The sequence below is a fragment of the Pleurodeles waltl genome, chromosome 8 (assembly GCF_031143425.1).
Source record: "Pleurodeles waltl isolate 20211129_DDA chromosome 8, aPleWal1.hap1.20221129, whole genome shotgun sequence".
Lineage (NCBI taxonomy): Eukaryota > Metazoa > Chordata > Amphibia > Caudata > Salamandridae > Pleurodeles > Pleurodeles waltl.
The window spans coordinates 488,580,421-488,596,671 of NC_090447.1; the positions used below are offsets into that span (position 1 = coordinate 488,580,421).

Consider the following 16,251-nt stretch of genomic DNA (forward strand, 5'->3'; position numbering starts at 1 on the left):
ATGGTTACTATTCCTGCTACTTTTTTGGTCCCAAAAAAGGCTGAGGCCTTTGTCCTGTCCTAGACTTGCACCCTCTAAACTTCTTCCTCGTGAAGGAGACTTTAAAAATGCTCAGGGTTGCACAAGTCCTGTCTAGCCTGGATCCAGGAGACTCGTTGGTACTGTTGAACTTGTAGGATGCATTCTTCCACATTTCTATCCTACCTGCCCACAGGGGTTACCTGTGGTTCACGGTAGACCACAAGCAGTTTCAGTTCACAGTGTTTCCCTTTGGCCTTACCAGCGCCCGTTGGGTGTTCACCAAGGTGATGGTGGTGGTTGCATTTCATCTTTGGAGATCAGGTGTACCAGTCTTCCCTTATGTGAACGACTGGCTGTTGAAGACGGGCGCACCCCAGGCGGTCGTCTCCCACCTCCACACTAGAGCAGACCTCCTGCACTCGCTGGGTTCACTATTAATGTGCTGAAGTTGCACCTGACTCCCTCTCAGACTCTCTTTTTAATTGGAACCTTTGTCGACACAGTGCAGTTTCAGGCTTATCCTTCCGAACAACAAGTCCAAGATATTCAGGCTATGATACTGATGTTTCAGCCTCTATCATGTGTTTTGGTGAGACTGACTCTGAGTTTGCTGGGCCTAACTGCCTCCTGCATCCTGCTGGTGACACAGGCCCTCTGGTATATGTGGGCTCTGCAGTGGGACCTGAAGTTCCAGTGTACACAGCATCAGGGGAATCTTTCCAACATGGTCCGGATCTTGGAGGGAACTGCAAAAGATCTGCAGCGATTGGATCAGCAGCCATCAAGACGGCTTTCCTCGTGGCAATAACATCAGCCCAGAGGGTCAGCAAACTTTAGGCCTTATCATCAAAGCCTCCATATCTGAGCATCCATGCAGACAAGCTGGTTCTGCGTACTAGTACCTCCTTTCTGCTGAAAGTCATCACCCCATTTCGTGTAGGCTAATCCATCACCTTGCTTACTTTCTGTGCTCTGCCACATCCCTACAAGGAAGATGAGCGACTTAACCATCCAGTCCCAGAAAAAAACGTTATTGTTCTGCCTTGACCACACAAAAGAGTTCTGGTCGACGACCAACTCTTATTGTGATATGTTTAAGCGAAGAAGGGAAATGCCATGCAGAAACTGATCATCTCCCATTGTATCATGCTCTGCATTAAGATCTGCTATGCACTGGCCACAAAGCAACCCCCTGAGGGTTTCTGCGACCACTGCATTAGCATGCAGAGTTCCGTTCCTGGACATCTGCCAGGCAGCAACGTGGGCATCTCTGCACACCTTTAACAAACATAGCTGGCTTGACAGTCAGGTCTTTAAGGATGGGCACTTTGCCCGTTCGGTCCTGTAGGGCTTTTTAGTCTAAAATCTGTCTCACAGGCCCACCTATGGGGAGGTATTGCTTGGGTACCTATTGAAATGTAAGAAATCTATGGCTAGAAGTCTCTATCAGATGAACAAGTTACTTATCTTCATTAACGCCTTATCTGGTAGAGATTGTATCTAGCCGCAGATTTCATACAGACCCACCCATCCTCCCTGCTCTGAGAGCATATTCTAGGGTCAGGGCTGTTATACTTTCATGCCCCATTTTCCCACACCAGTGGTAAGTGTTTGTGGCTGTGCTCTCCTAACATGAAAAGTCGCAAAAAGTAACTGACGTCAGTGTGTTGAGGTGGCACCTATATAGGTGCCGCACATGTCACTTCCGGGGTGGACAACAGCAATGATGCCACCTACTAGTGCGCAGAGATAGTGCTCAAGAAAAATTTGCGGATCCAGTCTGATGCCTGGGGAAAATTCAAAGGTAAGGAATCTATGGTTAGATAGAGTCTCTAGCACACACAAAAAAGGGAAGAGGAAGTCCCCACGCTTTGTGGGAAACTCTCAGTGGTTTTGCAGTTTTTAAAACCACTCGAGGTTTCCCACAGTCGGTGGGACATTGTTTTAAGCTTTATCTCTCTTCCCTTTTTGTTGTGTGTGCTAGGTTATTGGTTTGGGAGGATGGTGGAGAAGTGCTACCTCTTCCCCCTTTTTCTTGTGAGTATAGATGGAGTCTCTACCAGATAAGGCGTTATTGAAGGTAAGTAACTTGTTCTTTGGGGAGAGTATTATTGATTGACTGTGCCTTCCATTAGTTTGTTCTTTTTTGCTCTCCAAATGTACCACAAAAGGTCTTTCAGGCCACTGACATCAAACAAATGTTTCAGAAGATGACATAAAATGACATTTTTGACAAGGTTTACTAACCAAACATGATCAAAATTTTAATCTCAAATCTGGAAGTGAGCATCTTCTATGCACCACTGTGCTTCTTAATCCTTACTGGGTCTTAATGGTTTGCTCTGTTCCCAGGTAATTGGAGTACTCATCAACATTTCCTCTATAAAATATGATTTAGGATTATGCAGTGGCCAAACCCAGAAAATATAGTGATAACATTTACATGGTCCTTGTTGATATGTCCGGTAGTTGTGACTGGAAGATTATTAATTTTAAAGCAACAGCAGTGTCACTTGTCATTGGATGAATTTCTAGGTACTTTGAAAAATTCTGATTTTGGAATGTTCCATGTAAGGATTAATTGCACCAGATGATGTGTTTTACTGTTGTTTCATTTATATCGAGCTACTATTGGAGCTGGAATTGATAATGTCATTGTCACTCTTCTAAGAATGAAGAACTGTTACAAAGATGAGTGTTTGGGTCTGCATGTAAAGAATGGTTACATCCAGTAAATTGCTGTATGTACTTTATGAGCCAAGAAAGCCAATATTTACTTCCAGTTGTCTCTATTTAATGCTTTCTCACCGTTAAGCCTTCTCTCCAGCGATTTGGCAGAGCAAGGGCAGCTGACATATCCTTGTTACGAGCATGGCCTCTTGTTCTGGGAACCTCAGGAACTACAGCAAACTTTCTCAATCTCAAGAATCTTCTTTTTCAGTGTTCGACTTTCATAGGGTGACATTGGCAAGCAGCAGATGATAACTGTTGAAGGGTGTTGTGGGGCAGTTTTGACAGGTACAGAAAACACATAGAAAGTGCACAATAAATGTATAGACTAGTCAGTAATGTAACTATCCAAAATAGAAGTCTTTATTCACAGTTGTGGTTTGATAGTATAGTGAAATTGTTTGAGTAGCCTCACAGTCAATGTAAATAAGCGCAGTCTGACTTTCCCTGCTAGGAAAGTATAGAATAGGTACATTAGCGGTGTTGCACAGATGCAGAATATCAGATGTTCTGATACACATAGGGCCTCATTACAACGCTGGCGATCTGAAGTTGGCCAGGGCTGCAGGGGCGGTCGGACAGCAGCCATTGTGGCAGTTGAAGAGCCACATTACGACAGTGGTAGTTGCACCACAGTCCGACTGAGTACCACCACTTCCACTGGAGGTGCTGGCGGTCCTAATCTGCCAGGGCAGCGATGCAAGCAGTGCTGCCCTGGAGATTACAAGTCCCTGCTCTGCCGACGGTTGCATGACAGTAGCACCTCCACATAAAGGCTGGCAGAGACTGGGTGGGGCTCCTATGGTCAACCCCATCGAGCTTTTCACTGTCTGCTTTGCAGTGAAAAGCGCAACAGGTGCTGGTGTACCCTAAGCACCGCAGCATTGCTGCCAGCTCTATTATGAGCTGATGTCAATTTTGTGTGCTGTTTCCCGCTGGGCCTGCGGGAAACTTGTAATAGGACCCGTGGGGAGGGGAACGCACTGGCGGTAACTTGACTCAGGGGACTTCGGCAGATGGCCTTTTCCATCTGCCGAAGTCGTAATTAGGCCCATAGTCTGGAGTTCTCCATGACAGCTGTTTGTGGTAAAGTATGAAGTTACGTTCTTTCACTGGTGCCTGGCTGCATGCAGGTAGGTGCACAGAACTTTCAGGGGGAAGCAATATCATTTTAGGTTAATGATGATAGTGTATGCTCAAAATTATTTTGTCTTGGGTCAGGTTTGGTTGAAGTATGGGTCCTTCTATCTTACCTGCATACTTCAAGATGTGATCCTTGTTGCAGGTACACAAGCAGCTGGGCATAGTGCTGGCTTCAGAAGTCGTTCTCAGCTTGCAAAGTGGCACACCTCCTGTCCACTTTTGGTCCCCAGCAACAGAATTTTCTCCTCGGTTCAAATCTGGTTACAAATCGTGATGAAGGACATCTAGTCTTCCTGCCCCTAGAGTCGTCTCTGGGAGTAAAAGTGAACTAGTTTCCTAGTTCAGAGGATTTATATTTTCAGATTGTGTCAGTGGGGTGAGACCATCTTTCGAGAGTTGTCCAGCATAGACGCAGAAGTTGTTGTGAGTGTGGGCATTTTTATACTCTGCAGACAGGAATTCGCCATAGGGAAAAAACAATTTGGCAATGATCTTTTTCCTTTTAAAGTGAATTACCTTACATTGTGATGAAGAAGACAAACGAGGTGGTAATGCCATCCTCTTATGGTGACATGCTAATGGTTATCAGTTCACTCAGTTTGTCCAGGTTCTTAATGTCTTTATTTTGGTGGTCAGTTTGGTGAATTTTATGTTTGTCTTTTTTGACCAGCGCAATCATGGCAAATATAAACTAGAGTTCAAATGCAGAACCTTGTCGAACCATCGAAAAAACTTGCTCCATCCATTTATATGATTGGCCACCCACCAAAACATTACTTCTGGATTATGACCATCAACACATCAAAGAGTATTAGGCCTATTCTAAGTCTCTGCTCGCTAGATGAATAGGTGGCAAGCAGGGGTTGAGGGATACTATGTTACAGCAGTAGGTTAGCCTAGTTAAAACGAACCGACCCCAAGCACTTGCTTTCAGCAGAAACCTCTTGCACTGCTAATTATAGACATGATGTCTTGAGACTTTTCCCTCATGGAGTGCAAGAAATTCCACAATCTGCCTGTTTTATGTACAGGCTTGCAGGACCCCTAGAAAATCTTCCATGACAGTGGTGTGCCCAATGTTAAGTGGATCAAGCACGTGTTAACCTCAAGATTCGTGGGGTAATGTGTCCTCAAAGACCAGATTCAAACCAAAACAGCATTTTTAAAAAACTGTCAATTAGAAAAGACTCCAAAACAGAGTTTGAGTTGAAATTTTTTAAACAAACATGAGTTTATTAAAGGTAAATGTGCTGTACAGAAATTGGAAAATGCAGATATAGTAATCTCATTCAAATATATAGAAGCTATGAAACACTCTTCCATTGGAATTGTGGCGCATGATCAACGACGCCTCTTTCGTAAGGCTTTGAAAACCTGGCAGTTTAGCCATTAGTCTCCTGGCCCTCGCTGCACTGCTGGCTGCGAGGCCTACGGGTAGCCATGTGCTATATAAGTCTTACAGAATAGAATAGAATAGGTATTTCCCATGAAGGCTCTCAGGAATAGGAATAGGCAAAATCAGAATAGACTAAGATTTAAGGGGGTCATTCTGACCCCCGCGGGCAGTGGTCGCCGCCCGCCTGGAGGGAGCCGCCATATGGCCGCTCCGTGGTCGAAAGACCGCGGAGGCCATTCTGGCTTTCCCGCTGGGCTGGCGGGCGACCGCCAGAAGGCCGCCCGCCAGCCAGCCCAGCGGGAAACCCCTCCCCACGAGGAAGCCGGCTCCGAATGGAGCCGGCGGAGTGGGTATGTGCGACGGGTGCAGTGGCACCCGTCACGTATTTCAGTGTCTGCAAAGCAGACACTGAAATACAAAGTGGGGCCCTCTTACGGGGGCCCCTGCAGTGCCCATGCCATTGGCACTGCAGGGGCCCCCAGGGGCCCCACAACACCCCATACCGCCATCCTGTTCCTGGCGGGCGACCCGCCAGGAACAGGATGGCGGTATGGGGTGTCAGAATCCCCATGGCGGCGCAGCAAGCTGCACCGCCATGGAGGATCCTGCAGGACAGCGGAAAACCGGCGGGAGACCGCCGGTTTTCCTGTTCTGACCGCGGCTGAACCGCCGCGGTCAGAATGTCCTGAGGAGCACCGCCAGCCTGTTGGCGGTGCTCCCGCATCTCCGGCCCCGGCAGTCCTTGACCGCCGGGGTCGGAATGACCCCCTAAGTGTGCAACAAAATCAGTAAGAAATCGGACAGCATCTCTACGTGCTCAGCAAAGGTCTCTCAACAATATGGCTCACCCCCCAGATATGAGGGCTTTATATACAGTTTTCTTGTCAAGAGAATTATTGAACCTGCAAAGTCAGCATTTTATGAGCATTATAACATGCATCACAATTCATATGTTAAATGTCACATAACCGTACCATCTTAGCCGTGAATATTGAATTCCCATTCTGATCTAATGTCACCTGGAGGTGTTAGAATAAACTGGTTACATAATCAAAAGAGAATTATTGTGAATGAATAGCAGGAAGAACCTTGAGATTGCAGCATGGGGTTTCCTCTGAGTCCTTTGAGAACGATGTGTCATACAGAAATAAACAGTTCATGTCTTGCTGCGTGTAGTGTCAAGCGAGAAATACAAACATTGTGATTCAACATCCATTTTAAACAAGATGGCTCTGAGTCCTAGTTAAATCTAAGACATAAAAACACACTTTAACACATCATAATCATCATAATAGTTTTGTTTCAATTGCAATTGCTCTGTGTCAATATACACAAGTGAATTCAAGTGTAGAGCAACTGATATATGTCCCTTTCTAGCTTTGCCTGGTTAGCACTGCTAATCCTGTGCTTAAAAATGTTGCTATTAAGGGGGCGTGGCCTAGCCTTGGGCAAGATGGCCGTCACTTTGTGAGGCTCTGCCGGGCTTCGGGCCTTAGTCCTTTATTTCTCCGCGTTGAGTGGCCGAATTTAACCAGTGCCGCCCCGGGGGACTCCTGGGACCGGTGTGCCGCCATCGGTCTCGGCGGCGGTCCTGCTGTGTGCTGCGGGCCTGTCTTGCGCTGCCGGCTTCCTGGGCAGGGCCTGCGGCGTTAAGGGCTGTGCCGCCCTTTGGCCGCACTGTGGCTGGTGGGTCTGCCGGGCTGCGCTGTTCTTGGTTGCATTGAGGGACCCAGAGGGGGGGCACAGGGGCCTCCCTCCCGAGGCCTATTCGGTGGTCAGATCGGACCGCAGCCTCACAGGATTCAGAGAACTGGGGTGCGGCGGCTCCACCCTGGTGGTATGGGTGAGGCCGGAGAGAGGAGGCCTCCCTGGTGGGCTCGCCGGCGCTCAGATTTTTGCCGCTCAGGCCTGAGCCTTGATTTGGCCCCAGATTTGGCTGAGTTGCGGGGGCACTGCCGGGTGCCCCCCCCCCGAGTGGTCAGGGGGGGCTGTGCCGGGCTTTGGCCGTGCGGTGGCTGGTGGGCCCTGCCGGGCCGCACTGTTCTAGGCGGCATTGAGGAGAGCACGGGGGCCCTCCCTCCCGAGGGCTGTTCGGCGGTCAGATCGCACCGCAGGCCCGCAGGATTTGGGGTGCTTGGGCGGCTCTGTCCCAGCGGTACAGGCGGGGCTGGAGAGAGGAGGCCTCCCTGGTGGGCCCACCCGCACTTGAATTTTTGCTGCGCGGGCCTGGGGCCTTGATTTGGCCCCGGGTTTGGCTGTGTTGCAGGGGCTCTGCGGGCTGGTCCCTCTGAGTGGTCGGAGGGGGGGTGGCCTGCAGGGGCTTGTGCATTGCTTGGGAGCGGAAGGGGGGCCGGTGGCGTGCCCCATTTATTGGGGGTCGACTGATGATTGTATCAGCCCGGCGCATCTGGATTTTGAGACCTTGGCACCGTAGGGGCCCATTGAGTTTTTGGTGCTGCTGCTCTCGGGTCCTTTGAGGATTTTTTTTTTTTCCGGACCGCCGGCATGGTTGAGTGTGGAATTGCTGGAGAGAGCTCGGGCTGCCGGACGACGGACTGTTCAGGCCACTGCCACTTGCTGTTTTTTGCTTGTACGCTGGATGTGGGCATTGTCTGCGACTGGTGCAGCTGAGGTGTGAACCCACGGCCTGTTTCTGTTTTGGCCAGCCTGCTCCAGGTGGTTTTTTGGAGCTCCGGTGGTGCCTGCTGACGCTAGAAGTTGTCGAGTTGACCCCCTTGGGTGCTGCCTGGGGCTGGGTGATCTGCGCTGACGCAGGGCGGCCTTTGGATATGGGCAAATCCAATCAGAGACAGTCAAAGCTCACCTTTGATGGTGGGAAAAAGAGGGGAGGCTCCTCCACCTCTCTGTCTGGGGATGGGCCCGCGGCAGAGGGCAGCCTGGAGGCCTCGGTCAAGGCTATGTTTCAGGATCTCAAGAGCAGCCTTGCAGGCATTGATGCTAAGCTCGACCATATGACTGAGCAGCTGGACCGCATTAAGGCCAGAGTGGATGACCATGACTCTTGACTTGATCATTTGGAGTCACGCACATCTGATCTGGAGGACCACCATAATGGCGAAAGGAAACGACTGCTCCAAATGGAGCGAGTGTTGGACATTATTCGTACTTAAAATGAGGATTTGGAGTCGCGCTTTCGCTGTAACAACATACGTATAATTGGTCTACCTGAATCCACGGATATGGGACGCATGAAAGATTTTGTGGAGACCATGCTCTTGGAACTTTTCCCTGGTGAGCTCTCCCGGTTGCTCGTGGTAGAGAGAGCGCATAGGTCCTTGGGCCCTCGGCCCCCGCCTGGCACTCCCCCACGTCCTATAATAGCTTCCCTGCTAAACTATCGTGACAGGGATGCTGTCCTCCGGTTGGCCCGGGAGCAGAGACCAGTGACATAAAAGAACACTGAACTTAATTTTTTCCCGGATTACACTCCCGGGGTTCAGGCTGCCCGGCGTGCCTTTTTGCCGGTTAAGCGCTTGCTGAGTCAGACCGAAGCTAGATTTTCTCTTGTCTACCCCTGCGAAGCTCAAGGTCCAGCATAAAGGGAAACTATTTTTCTTTACTGACCCGAAGACGGTGCTGAAGCGGCCGGAGACTTCGGGCACGGAGGGCTCTGGGTCTGAGCACGCAGCCCTGAGTGATAATGACTGATTGGGTGCGGAGATGTTAACTGGGGACTTCTGGTCTGCCGGCTAGGGGCTCTCTAGATGTGCTCCTTATTATTCGGCTGCTCTACTGCTCTGTGTTCATGCTTGGCCCTTTGCCCTCCTTCCCCTAGTCCTCTTTGGATGGCGGGAACGCGTTGCCGGGACGCAGGGAGTCATGAGGGTTTTTTCTTCTTTTTATGTGAATTTATATGCGGAGCCCTCTGGGCTGGATGCGGGTGCGGCTCAGGATTTCTTTTCAGAGATTGCCCTGCTCTGATTTGACGATGCGCACCGTTCTTATTTTGATGCTCCCTTTACAGTAGAGGAGGTCACTGCTGCGATTCGTTGTTTACCGGGAGACAGAGCTCCTGGGCTGGATGGCTTGACTCCTGTGTTATATAAGGAGTACTCTGAAATACTTGCTCCACATCTCTTGGAGGTCTACACGGAGGCTATGGAGACTGGGATTCTTCCTGCCTCCCTGCGGGAGGCTTTGATTATTACAATCCTTAAACCTGGCAAGGACCCTTATAGCTGCGACTCGTATTGCCCGCTTTCTATGATTAATATCAACAACAAAATCTTGGCTAAGATGATTGCGGCGTGGCTACAGCCACTGCTCCCGAAGCTGGTGCTGCCAGATCAGTCTGGGTTTGTGCCTGGCCGGTCCACGTCCCATAATCTGCGTACGTTTTTTGCAGTGGCCGGCACTATGGGGGTTGCGAATGATGCAGTGGCGGTGTTTTTAGATGCTTCCAAGGCCTTTGACTCGCTAGCTTGGGAGTATATGTTTGCGTTGCTTGCCAGGGTCGGGCTGAGTGCATGCTTTGTGAAGTGAATCCGATTGCTGTATTCGGCGTCCACCGCTCGTCTGCGCCTCAATGGGAATATTTCTGACCCTTTTCCGGTTGCTCGGGGAACCCGCCAGGAATGCCCTTTGTCTCCACTCCTTTTTGCTGTCGCTATGGAGCCCCTTGCGGCGCAGCTGCGTCAACATCATAGTGAAGTGGGTCTACCGTTCCAGCAGCCGACCATTTTAATTTTTGTGTATGCTGATGATATTGCCCTATTCGTGCGCAAGCCGGGGAAGAATCTTGATGTTTTGTTAGACAAAATTGTGCGCTTTGGTACCTTCTCCAGGATTGCGATCAATTGGTTTAAGTCTGTGCTGATGCCTTTGGTGGCGGAATTCCCTTCCCGGTATCCAATTGGTTGGACGAGTGGCCCAGTGCTCTACTTGGGGATTTGGTTGAGCTGCGATGTGGAGACTCTTTGGTCGGCTAAGGATAGAGTCGAGGCGTGGCGTTCATTTGCGCTCTCGCTCATTGGACGTATTGCCATTGCTAAAATGGTGGTCTTGCCTAAATCTTTGTATTTGTTTGTTAACCTCCCTCTTCTTCTTTCGGTGAGCTTTATGCGGCGTCTTCGCTCCGCCTTGATACGCCTTGTCTGGGATGGCAGGTAGCCCCAAATTGCTTGGGAGAAGCTGACGCTTCCGTTTGAGTTGGGTGGCCTGGCTGCCCCGGATCTGGAGCTATACTATCTCTGTGATCAGGGTGTGCGCCGAGGTCCACGCTTTTTGGACAGAGGTCATTCATATGATGGAGGAGATGACTGGTTTGGCACTGCCCCTGTCACCTCGATTGGTGCTGCTTGGATGTGTGGATGAGGTGCGGCAGACCTATAGGAGGCTGGTGGGACTGCTATCCTGCTTGCCAAGCGTAGGGTTGCTATGTGTTGGGGCCGGGGCCGGGCTCCTCGGGGATCGGATTGGTTGCGCAATGTTTCTTATTGCCAAGAGCAATTGATGATTTTTTGGGAGCTGGCTTCTGAGGGGTCTCGGTCTCGGGACATAAAGGCCCCACTGCGTACTTTTCTGGAATCCTTATAGTGCAGATGTGCATGCATTCTGTGTGTGACCATGCGTCGAGTGGTTCTGATCTCTGGTGCATTCTACTGTGCTGTGCTTATAATATGTAGCAGCTTGGATGTTGCACGACACTGCGCCCTACCTTCTGCCCGCCCCTTCCCTCTCTTCTCTCTGTTGGTTTTGTGTTAGTTCCTAGCCCTATGAATGCCAAGTTTCTTGTCTAACGCTCCTGGGTTTATGGTATTTACGTCCACATTGCTATGGTCAGGGCTCCTTTGGTAGCTCTGGAACTTTTTGATGATGTGCATCGGTCGGCATCCTTTGGGTGCTTCGGCATCAAGGATTGGGGTCCTAGATGTTGGCTGGAACTTTGTTACATTGGCAATGTTTTTTTTTGTTCATTGGGCTTGTCTACTGTTGGTTTTATTGTATGTTTCATATAATATTTAATAAAATAAAAAAAAATGTTGCTATTAAAACAGACATTTGAGGTGAGCAATAGTGTTGCTGGTGTTGTAAAACACACTATATAGGAGCTGCTTTCAACCTAAATTTGGAAACTTCCCAAAGTTCTCTCTTCTGTTTTGCATAATTTATGTGTCATTTAAAGCCTGAAAGGGTATTGTTCGGCCGTATACTGGGTGCCCCCTTGTGTCTGGACAAAGCCAAACCTCTCTGAAGAGCTATACTAATAGCAGAACATGTGTCAGGGGTTGTTTTTCCTCATTTCCTCATTCCAGGTTGTCTTGGATGGTATTTTACCAATCCATAGCTGTGATACTGTTCCTGGAGTGGTGAAAGGCTTTTGTTATTTTACAGTTTGGCGTGTATGGCACTGTGCTAATCCTGTGCTTAAAGATTTTGCTGTATAAGTGACAAGGGACTTTGTCCCTTTCTAGCTTGGTGTCGATTGCACTGTGCTGATCCTGTGCGTAAGAACTTTGCTAGAAAAACAGACATTTGATGTGAGCAAATTTAGAGTGTCCTTTGTGTTGTAGGGTGCTCTATACTGCTGCTCTCTATCTAAACTTGGCACTACCCAGAGTTCTCTCTTCTTTTTTGCATAATTTATGTGTCACTCTAAGCTTGAAAGGAAGGGTATTGTTTTGACTTATACTGGTTGCTCCTTTGTGTCTGGACAAAGCTAAACCTCTCTGAAGAGCTATAATGATAACGAAACACGTGTCTGGGGTTGCATTTGCTCATTCCAGGTTGCGTCGGGTTGCATTTCACCAATCCAGAGTTATATTACTATACCTGAAGTGGTGAAAAGCTTTTGTCGTTTTACAGCTTGGTGTGGATAGCACTGTGCTAATCCTGTGCTTAACAACTTTGCTGAGAAAGCAGACATTTGAGGTGAGCAAATCTAAAATGTCGCTGGTGTTGTAGGGTGCTCTGTAGTAGAGCTGCTCCCCAGCTAAACTTGGGAACTACCCAAAGTTCTCGCTTCTTTTTTAGCAACTAATATTAATGCACATTTTATTTCAGATGCACAAAAGCACCCTCCATATCCTCCCTCTGATGATTACATCATCACTAAACTCCACTCAGTTTACAATACACTGTGCATCACTTTCAGTCTCTTGTGTCTTGATTCTTCTAACATTTTATGGTACTCATAGACTCATGCTTTGACAGCTTTTAACTTTATTTCTTCTCTTTTCCTTTTCGTCATCTTTCTCTCCTTTTTCTTGCACTCACAAATTGAGCCCATTGTAAAATTGATAAATTCAAGAAAATTAGACTAAAGGAACAGAGCTATTGCTTAAACGATTACGGGGGTTAGTATGACATGCAGTATGTCTTCCCCCAAACCATCAAACCATATTCTTTAAAAGCTTTTGCTTCACGAGCAGTGTCAATAATATTTCTCTCGTATGCATTAATAAGTAAGTTCGACGGGATTGAGGTACAGCGCTCTTACCCACAAAACCCTGCCAACTCTGCCCTCCTTCGCTAGAAGAATGTGTAGCGTAAGACATTTCTGAATACTCCTAGCCTGCAATGCAATTAATTCCTTCTTTATCCACGTTAGTGCTATGGCAGTGTTAAAAGCAAGGCGATCTACAAGCATACATAATCTTCTTATTTTCATATCACTCATATCCAGTCCAATAGATGGAATCACAGCTCTAACATATCTAACATAATTTGTCCTAATCCATGTTTTACTCTCCTCAACCAACAGCACCACTCATTTACATGATAAACACTTGAAATACCAATGCAAGTTATCAACCAATTACACGGCAGGTTAAAATAAGCAACCTTACCACACACTTGATATACTGAGTATTGACTCTTCACCAACCAAAAGCTCACAATAACTCCTTTCACACTCACTTTCTCCAAAAAACTCCATTGATCTAGTTCCCACAGATCTTTGTCACACCTTATTTAACTCTCCTCTCGTGCTTCATTCTGTCTCGGATACACATTTGAATTTATACATTTCCCTTCAGCTTCAATTTGTTTTCTAATCTCAGTCTCCACTTTCCAAACTTTCAAGATTTTCATTAGCCTCTCATTATGTTCCCTAACAAACTCTCTCCCCTTCACTCAAACTGCATACATGCCCATTTTTGGTCTTATTAGCTTTCAAATTGGTTTGTGCAATCTTCATCGAATATTTAGAATATGTGATATGGTTTCCAGAATCTTAAAAAAACGAGAAGTTCTTTTAGGAGCACTTTGAAAGCTGAAAGATGTGGCGACAAAACTCTTGCTTAGGAAAACCTAAAAAAAAATAGCATGACAAACTATTAGACAATGCTAACTGAAAATAGGTAAAACCTTCAACTGAGGAGGGTAGAAATGTACACTCGAAACGGACTTCAATGTTTATAATTTTTATATACTCCTTTAACAAATTTTAATATACATGTTCCGTAAATCGATCGACTGACCATTCCCTATGTATAAGTCTTCTGTGTTTTATGTCATTATGTAAAGTAGTTAATTGACTTAGCAAAGATGACACCTATCCAACAGGAAAAATCAGAAAGAAATTATACCAAATATTCTGCTGTATTCCATGACAAAGGGTACAAAAGAAAGCATAAAATTCAGAAGTACAAAATTAGGAATCAAACTTTCTTCTTTTTCTTCAGTACATAGAATTCAGGAACCCTATTATCATCTGGATATCTAAGATAGTAAAAAAAGCAATTCGCCACTGTAAAGTTCTAAATCTTTAACTCAAATTAATCAAGATGTAACAACAATGTAAGGCAGATCTTCTGGTTTGTCTTCAAAGATGAGTTGGCAATATTTAGTCAAATCCTAGATTTTCACGTCTGACTCTTCTTCCAACGCAGATGCTTGATAGGTCCACTCACGTGATGTTTTTTTATTTTATTTGGCTCTCTTTTTTTGTATTGGTCTGAAGCAACAGGCGATTTACTAGCACTATTCTCAGAATTGATTTCCATTGTCTCTGGTTCTTCTCTGAATCTGGTCTTTAAGTCTTCCAATGTAGCCTTTTACTGCTTCTTTTTACTGACTCCAGCCACTTATCTCCTTGACACATATTCTCAACCCCTGTGTCTTCACTTGTGACAACTACTGAATCTTTTCCACTCACTGCCTAAGTTGTACTTTGACCAGAAACTTGGCTCAGTATGTTGTTTTCACTTAGGAGTTCTTGAGACTTTTTCACAAACTGGAACAGTTTCTTTTTCTTCTCACTTACAATTTTGCAAAGACTCCCTGTGAAGTTTCACTTACTAATTTTCAAACAGGCTACTGGTACCTTTCCAAGAATCTTCTAAAGCTCTTTCAGATGTATCCACCAGAGCCACGTGACTGTTGCTACAAATTGAATAATGGAGATGGTTCGGTCCTAAAACGTGCAAAGTGTTTGTTTCAAAGAGTTGGGGAGTGCAGCTCAACTTTATGTCGTGGAAACATTTATTTGAAGCTTTATAACCGCTCACTATTGTCGGACAGTACGCAAGTCCTCACTGTCAAATGCTGTTCCATTCACCACTATGATAACATTGTTCTTGACAAGTGTTGACTGCTGCTTTTATGATGTCATTGAGACTCAGGCAGAGGGATCTTACCTACAAGTAGCAAATACTACTATATTCCTATCTATATGTAGCAAATGTATTGATAAGCAACAATAAAATGATCTAACTATAACGTTCATTTTCTCAAGATATCGACTGATACCGTTATTACTGCAATTTCAGCTCATGAGTAAAAAAATATCTGTTTATCTTGTGTTTAAATGTGGACCTCAAGAGACTCAGTTCTTTATACATTAAGTGTATGGTCTTATGAAGGCAGCAATGGACACACCGTAAACCAAGGGTTACCTACAGCTGAACATAATGGCAAAATTACTTTCAGGCTTGATAATCAAGGTTTCTTTATGCTGCAAGAGCCACTCAGTTTTATGTACTTTGAGTATATTTAGAATTTCCATCAAATATTGTTTTGCAGTCAGATACTGATGATTTCACGAGCGATCTATTTCTTAGTAATGTAGGCTCCTGAAAGAAGAATGATGTTATTAGCCTTGCGTTAAACATACCCTCATGCCACTCGTTTCCTTTGTAGAATACTTACAAAAATGTTCTGAATGCACTGGGCATTGACTAGCCTTGGTTAAATATCAAAATACTGATCAGTTCCATATGACTGCCTTGCTACATTCTATAGTTTTTGATTCCGTCAGCTTTAGAGTGGTGTTGTTGTCATCAAACTTTTATTTATTCCCTCCAATTTCTTTGTGGTGCCTTACGTTCTGCTGGCAGGAGAGTTAAAGCACCCCTGAATAGCCATCACTCTTATCCCAGTGCTCTGCAAGGCTTTCCAGGGGTCTCTTCGAGTTTTTTTGTACAAAAGAAAATGGTTAGTCAATATATTAATTGGCTGGATTAATGTTTAGACAATGTTATCCATGTATTTTTCAAACGACTTCAGACGCATTGATCATTTTTTTTAAATATCTGTTTCTGTAGAGCAGCAATGCTGGCCAAAGGAAGGGTGAAAGGGAACAAAGTTTAGAAAATCCAAGCTATTGTTGATAGCACAATGTCAAGGAAATGGTCCCCATCCTACTCCATGGCTCCATACTCCTCTTCACAAAGGCATTCTGGTAGTTTTCACTCTGACCTTTCAAAACTGATTCCCTCTTGTCCACCAGCACGCCCAACCACTTTTAAGTTCCACCACCTTCCTGATTATGTGGTTGTGCTTTACATTACTCAGAATCACGGTTTATGTCAAGTCCCTTAACACCGCTTACCTGTGCAAGATAATTTAAATCAAATTATACATCTTCCTTTGATTTTTGATGAGGTCCACAGCAGTCAATTACTCCTGGAATAGACTTAATCAGTAAGTACGTATGATTTGTTAACAAATATATGTGTACTGTAAAAAAATGTTTCTTTTGCACTTAGTATAATTTTTCC

The 16,251-nt window shown here is 46.0% G+C and overlaps 1 protein-coding gene across 1 annotated transcript in view; it reads left to right on the forward strand.

The window, feature by feature from the left end:
- Positions 1-16,251, forward strand: part of MRPS9 (mitochondrial ribosomal protein S9) — a 385,254-nt gene that overhangs the window by 341,367 nt on the left and 27,636 nt on the right. The window lies entirely within an intron of this gene.